The sequence below is a fragment of the Eriocheir sinensis genome, chromosome 7 (genome assembly GCF_024679095.1).
Source record: "Eriocheir sinensis breed Jianghai 21 chromosome 7, ASM2467909v1, whole genome shotgun sequence".
Taxonomy (NCBI): Eukaryota; Metazoa; Arthropoda; class Malacostraca; order Decapoda; family Varunidae; genus Eriocheir; species Eriocheir sinensis.
Window position 1 is genome coordinate 13067936 of NC_066515.1, and position 7498 is coordinate 13075433.

A 7498-nucleotide genomic window follows, 5' to 3' on the forward strand; every position below is an offset into this window, starting at 1 on the left:
TAGCAAACATATCCAGTGCTTTAAATACAAGCAAAGCATACAACATTCTATGCATGCTAGATTACTAAAATGCCTTTGCAACTGTGGTAACCCGGATGTCACACTGGTCCTGTGTCCCAGGCCAATGGGTTCCCTAACACCACAGGCTCAAGGGCCAATGTTACAGAGATGAGCACCGAGGCCACGCGCTGCTACAGCGTATGCCCCCAACCATACCTTTACCTTTTGCAAAATGCTCTTAGCTGAGTAAAAATATTATACTAACTGTACAAGTGCCAGATAATGGCAAGCATTGCATACTTCTTGACAGGGCAAAGAACAAAAGCTTCTAAGCATTACAACTGAAATAAACAATGGGAGACACTCAAAGCTTGTTAAATGAACATGACCCGATTTATAACAGGCAAAACCAACAATGGTGCGTTATATACAATGAAAACTGTATAAAAATGTTGCAAGGCACATCAATATAAGAGCAAAGCATCATAAAACATGCTGAAATACATGATGGAGGACATCAAGAAGGTAACACATGAGTTGTCTTAAATGGAATGCAATAGCTTGGTGGTCCTGGGAGACAGCCGAGACTGGAGGTGAAAATGGGATGTAGGACACGGTATGATCTCACAAGCTCTGACCTTGGTGTCTGGGTCATGAAGATATTAAGCTCAGTAGGCACAACTCTGCAGCGGAGGCACATATGATAAAAGCAAATGAGACAAAATAAGGGAACTCATAGTGTAAGAAAATAGCAGGAAAGTTATGCTGCAGTATGTGACACACCAAATTACAGGGCAGAGAGTGATATGTGTTTCATAGGCTACATCAGTAAACATGTAGCATTTATTGCAGGAACCACACATTAAAGTTGGATGTAATAAAATATATGTTTTTAGCACACATTAAAGTTGGATGTAATAAAATCATTTGATATGAAACTCCTTGAACTGGCCAACCAAACAAACCACTCTCTGTCCACCCCCCCCCCTTCAAAAAAGCATTACTTTTCACAAGGTTTATGAGGCATTAGTCAAGAATATCAACTGCCATTACATTTTGTCAAAAAAAAAAAAAAAAAATCATACCTATGCGATTATGTATATCATATAAAGCAGAAAAAATTGCAAGCTGTAATACAAACAAGATTACTCCTGGAAGCCACATTAATGATGCCAGACACGTGATGATAGACACTTAGTGTGATGAAATTACATGCTGTATTTCACATTATGAAACCAAGCCAAGTGTCACTGCAGCACATTATTAGGTAAGGCAGACACCAAAAGCTTGTTACCTGAACAAGATTAAATATAACAGGCAAAATCCACAATAAAGCATTGCATACTGTTGGGTAGGGAAGAGAACAAATGCTTCCAAGCATTACACCTGAAATAAACAATGGCAGATATTCAAAGCTTGTGAGCTGAACAAGATCTGATTTATAACAGGCAAAACCAACAATGGTGCATTACATGCGATATCTGGCAGGGGATTCCTTGCATTACAACTGGAAAGTGGCAGACACCTAAAGCTTGTTAACTGAACAAGATCTGATTTATAACAGGCAAAACCAACAATGGTGCATTACATGTGATATCTGGCAGGGAAGATGATTCCTTGCATTACAACTGGAAAGTGGCAGACACCCAAAAGTTGTTAATTGAACAAGATCTGATTTATAACAGGCAAAACCAACAATGGTGCATTACATGTGATATCTAGCAGGGAAGATAAATGATTCCTTGCATTACAACTGGAAAGTGGCAGACACCCAAAGCCTGTTAATTGAACAAGATCTGATTTATAACAAGCAAGCCCAACAATGGTGCATTACTTGCAATATTTGGCAAAGTATATGGAAAAATATTCTTGGCGTAACAAGAGTAATACTAAATAATGGCAAATCCCACAAAGTTTCTCTTCTTTTGACAAAGCCTGTGCTCTTTGCTGCAGGGCTGTCAGAGTCTGTTTGCTCCAGCCAACATTTACTGAAATACCCCTGAGTCATGAGTGAAGTGTTGAAACTGAAGGCAAGTGAAATACTGTGCTTATAAATCTATTAGCATTTGGACTTTGATAGTATAAGGCCAGAGCAAACCTCCTCTCTTGTAACCCATATCTCCTACTAGGCTTAGATCTTGGCATCTTGCAGCATGTTGAACCTGACCTCAGAAAAAATCCATCCCTATTGGATCTAAAAAATTGCTGGCTCTGGGCAAAAACTGCCCAGGAGTTGTAACAGCCTGGGATTTGAGCTAACTTGCCTCCTGGCGCAGACGGCAGACTGTTGTGTGCAGCAATTTTCGCTTTTCATGTCTGAAAATACATGAAAAAATATTTAATCACAATTAATCACAATTCTAAATAATAAAATATGTGCATGTAATTGCATTATTTTCAGTGCTATAAGGACAGTGAATCTAAGCATTGGCATTATGTCTACACGCCAGCTTCGATGGAAGGCTTCGCTTACATTGCCTGACAAGAGTAATATTTTCAGGAGATGGGGGAGAGGATACAACTGGAGACTCTTGACAGATATAATTTCAAGATCTACAAGCACCCATTTACCATATATATCTTTGATGTTCAGTCCATACTAAACATTTGTCAATGTGTTGCCACACTAAAAATCTAAAAATTCCCTGTTTCTGCAATGTTAGTCATACCTAAGCCCTGCTAAACCATCCAAGGGAATCAAGAATGAGTCCCGGGTGGCAGCATGAGCCAATACTAAATGGCGTCACTACAACAAAAATTGCCTGCATCATGACGGGCCTGAGCCGACCGCCAGGCCCCTGAAGAAAACCTACCGGCACTATAGGCAGGTGGGAAAAAAAAAAAAAAAAAAAACAGATCACATCAGAAGAATGTTTGTTAGTGGCACTTCAAGGTTATGCTACCTCTTCAAAGATTGGCCAGTCATGGTTTAAAGTGGAACAGGATAAACAAGAAACGGGTAGGTATCTGTGGGCACTACTGTTACTATCAATTGCCAGCCTATGGCAAAATTTGAACCTATGTTATCAAAAACATAAGACCCATATGCTGATCACTCGACTAATCGTAACGGTACTACAGCCATAGAAACATAATAAAGAGTTTAAATATATCATTCAAAATGTCAACCTTTTTACATACCTTTTTTTTAAGATATGAAGCCTACTGGTGTAACAGTTAAATATTGAACTCAATTTATATGCAGAGATGTGAGGTATGTTATTAAGCTGTAATGTTTCCAACACATTAGTTGTGATTAAAGTAACATGGAATAGTAACTAAAGAGGATAAATTATCACTGAGAAGAAGAGGTTCCTTACTATATTGTGGTGAGCTTGATGGCCGAGTCGAGTTTCCTCCAACCCCATCAAGTTCACACCCTGTTGAGAGGCAATTTTTTAATCAAAGTGAAAAATGGATGCAAATGGTCACTAAAACTAGTTATTATACTTGGTGTCACAAATTCGGGCAAAGAATTTAGGGAAGGACTCCCGGACTTGGCGTCACTGATGAGGTAAATGATCTTGTGCACTCATTGAGCTATAATATATACATTGTTATAATGTGTATTATTGTCTTGTTACTATATATTACCTACTGATAATGGAAATACATGTCAGGATTAATGATCAAATACAAGGAAAAAAGAATCATGTATGGAAATTGTGAACTTTTAAGTTCATGTAACAAACAAGGTTTATTATACACAAAAAGGTTGGATACTTCAGATGTAAAAGATTTTTGGATATAACATCACCCCCTTCCTCCATATTGGTTCTTTAAAGCAAGGGTTGACTACAGCTGATTATTATTTGCGGCAGGTTTCACAACACTTTTTTTTTTAGTGCAAAGCATCTGGAAATCAATGATCATTATAAGGAATACTTCTCATGAGTAGCTACTAAAACTTTACAACCTAGAAGGATGCACCATCAGACTGTAAAGGATAGATATGTTATAAGACATAGCTACATTGGTGGATCCAAGGGGGGAGCCCAGGGGGCCCGGGCCCCCCCAATGGTCCTGATACAGGAAAACTAGCTCAAAAGCGCGCTGCAGCTAAAACAATGCTTTGGCACAAAGTCCAGGCCGTTATACCCATTGATTTAGGTCACTCATCCAGTTTTTCAAGACCAGGACTGCCGAGAATGGCTAATCAGTAACGCTAATGCTCCTTCCACCCGCAAAAAGTCTGACGTCCCCCCAAAAACTCATTTCCTGGATCTGCACCCAAAGACATACCATAACATGGTTCAGTGATCATGGACAAAAAAAATGTTAAGACAATCAATATCCAATCATTTCAGGATACATAAATCAGCATCCATATGAAGGAATTCTACAACTTAAAAGTGATGCTGAGTAGGGCATGCATTAAGTGACTTGCACAGTCTATTTTGTGAAGTCATAATTAGATTAATAACACAACAATCAACAAACACTAGATGAAGTATTCATACCAAAATCAGTACATGGAGCTGGTGCACTGCAATGGGAAGCACATTCCTGCAGCTCACCAAGAGGGTTGAATGCTGCCATGTACTTCAGGGGGTGGCTAAATGTCTTCACCCTTGGCCTCTTTCTTGGACTCTCCCCTTCAGCTGCCACATTCTCTTGGATGATATCGGACGTGTTCGGATCTGTTGGGATGTGGTTGTGTTAGATGTGGAATAACATACGACAGTGGAACATGGAAGGAAAGAGTATGTCCACACGGTAAAATACAGAGATGAGGATTGCACTGCATTAGTTAAGTGATTACAAGATGTAAATTGAAATTCTTTGGATACTGAAAGGATGTACGGGGACAACAGGGTGAGAAGGGAGAGAGATGCTGATTTTGATGTTATATAGCTAGTTACACCAATGAAGACTTAGGACATACGCATTCAGAAAGACCACAATTTTGGCTGCTAGATGGAAAAGCACTAGATGTCAAAGTGCCAGGACATTGAAGGAAGTAATAATAAGAAAAGCAATAATAATTAATAAGTATAAATATATTTCTGATATTTTTGTTTATCTTAATACTAATATTGGAATTTTCAAACACTAAGAATATAATAAATAAATATTGATAAATTAATGAAAATAAATACATTAATTGTACTAATACTACCACAAACGACATTAACATCACTGCACCTAATAGACTGAGCAATAAACTGAGTCTGATATATAACCATAATTAAACTGTCTCTGTCTGAGTGTTATGTGAAGCTTGCTCCATGCACCGTGATAGGAATGGCATAGATGCATGCAGGTTGCTGAGATACAGTCACCAGCCACTTGTAGATATGGCATCAAAATGTGTTGGAAGCATTGGCGGCCAACTTCTATTTATTTAATTATTATTTTCTTTAAACAAAGGAGACAGCTCAAGGGCAACAAAGCGTACTAGAAAAAAAAGCCCCCCAAAAGAGCTTGCGGACTGGCTCTGTGAGCGGAAACAGAGAATAGTTCTAAACGGTGTTACATCTAATTGGCTCGATGTCAAAAGCGGCGTACCTCAAGGATCAGTGCTTGGCCCCATGCTCTTCTTAATTTATGTTAATGATATCGATGATGGGCTCACTTGCAAAGTATCAAAATTTGCTGATGACACAAAAATTGCTAGTAAAGTAACTGTGACACTCGACGAAGAAGCTTTACAATCAGATATAGATCGACTTGCACGTTGGGCCAATCAATGGCCAATCAATGGCAAATGAAATTTAACGTTGACAAATGTAAAGTGTTGCACATCGGAAAAAATAACAATCGCGTTCAGTACGTAATGAATGGCCAACAACTTTCTGCAGTAAGTAAAGAAAAGGATCTTGGAATCACTATATCAAGCGATTTAAAGCCCGGTCAGCATTGTTCAGAGGTAGTTAAAACTGCAAACAAATTGGTTGGCTTCATCGGACGAGTCTTTAATAATAAATCGGAAAAAGTAATATTAAAACTGTATAATTCGTTGGTTCGACCCCGTCTAGAGTACTGTGTACAGTTTTGGTCTCCCTACTACAGAAAAGACATAGAAAAGTTGGAACGGGTCCAACGAAGAGTAACAAAGATGATTCCTAGGTTGAGAAATTTGTCATATGAACAAAGGCTTAAAGAAGTAAATTTATTCAGCCTATCAAAACGAAGAATGCGAGGCGATCTAATAGAAGTGTTTAAAATGTTCAAAGGATTCAGTGATATTAATGCGGAAGATTACTTTACAATTGATCGATCAAATAGAACAAGAAGAAATCACAATTTGAAGATAAGTGGTAAAAGATTCTCGTCGCACGAAGCTAAACACTTCTTCTTCAATCGAGCTGTTAATGTTTGGAACTCTCTACCTTGTGATGTCGTTGATAGTACAACAGTTACGGCCTTCAAGAATAGATTAGACAAGTGTTTTGAATCCAACCAGCATCTAAGATATTATTCATTGTCGTAATAACGTTAAGTTCTTTCGAATACTGGTGTCCTTGTCCGCTTTTATCGCCCGGTTAGTGGTAGCAGTAATGGTAGTTCTTTCCTCTTCCCTACATAAATTCCATGCAGTTTTTCCATGCTGCATGGTTCTTTTTCCTTTCCTGCCAGCTTTGGCTGGAGGGATGGGGGGGAGGGGAGGAGCCTTCGCCTTTGCTGTCCTTCATCTTCCCCCTTTGATTAGATAGTTAGTGTAGCTTGTCACAAACAACCTCGTAAGGACCAGCAGGTCTGCTGTTGTTTGTTCTTCCTTTGTGTTCCTTTGTGTACTCACCACTCCCAAACAGACAAAAGTAGTCTTGATACACTCTTCTTGAAGGTCAAATTATAGGCAGGAGGAAATGCAGACGATGGAAGGCTGTTCCAGAGTTTAATCAGTGTAAGGGATGAAAGAGTGGAAATGCTGGTTAACTTTTGCATAAGATGTTTGGCAAGATAGAACATGCAGTAATTTACTTAAATTAGAAAAAGTATAGATTTAGGAGGGAAATGGGCAGGCATTGGTTTAGTAATAGGGTGGTGGGGGACTGGAATAGGCTCAGCAATCACATAGTGAGTGCAGGGACGATAGCTTGTTTTAAGAGTAGACTGGATAGCTACATGGACGAGGCTGACAGGTGGTAATGGGGAGGAATCTGGAGCTGCCGTGTGTAGGCCATTCGGCCTCTTGCCGCGGGAGGAGGGGAGGCATGCAGTTAGCAAGTTCAGAACAGCTGTCAGCGTGAAAATGATTAGAATTTCCACATTATCATTATTTATATATATATCACTTACCCCGGCTGGCATCCTTCCGTAATAAATGTAGCTTCACACCAGGCTGTGTCCTCTTTATCACCACAAAGGGACATGATTTGAAACTCCGGCTGGTAAACGTGGCGGCCGCGGCGGTGTTATGATTTTTGAACGAGGCAGCGTTGCAATCGGAGCAGAGAAAGATATTGCTGCGAATAGCGATATAATAAACAGTATAAGTTAGACCAAGATAATTATATTCACCCACTCTTTCCCCCTACAAACCAATGACTCAATG

General features: G+C 39.3%; 1 long non-coding RNA gene across 1 annotated transcript in view; it reads right to left on the reverse strand.

Annotated features, from left to right (window-relative positions):
• The window catches only part of LOC126992631 (uncharacterized), a 7732-nt gene continuing 234 nt past the window's right edge, over positions 1-7498 (reverse strand). Inside the window, exons 1-4 of the long non-coding RNA XR_007746864.1 lie at positions 7243-7498; positions 4461-4640; positions 3321-3380; positions 1-2316 (exon numbers count right to left, since the gene is read on the reverse strand). The exon at positions 7243-7498 is cut by the window's right edge and continues 234 nt beyond it. This is a non-coding gene — a long non-coding RNA (uncharacterized LOC126992631). The remainder of the gene's footprint in view (positions 2317-3320; positions 3381-4460; positions 4641-7242) is intronic.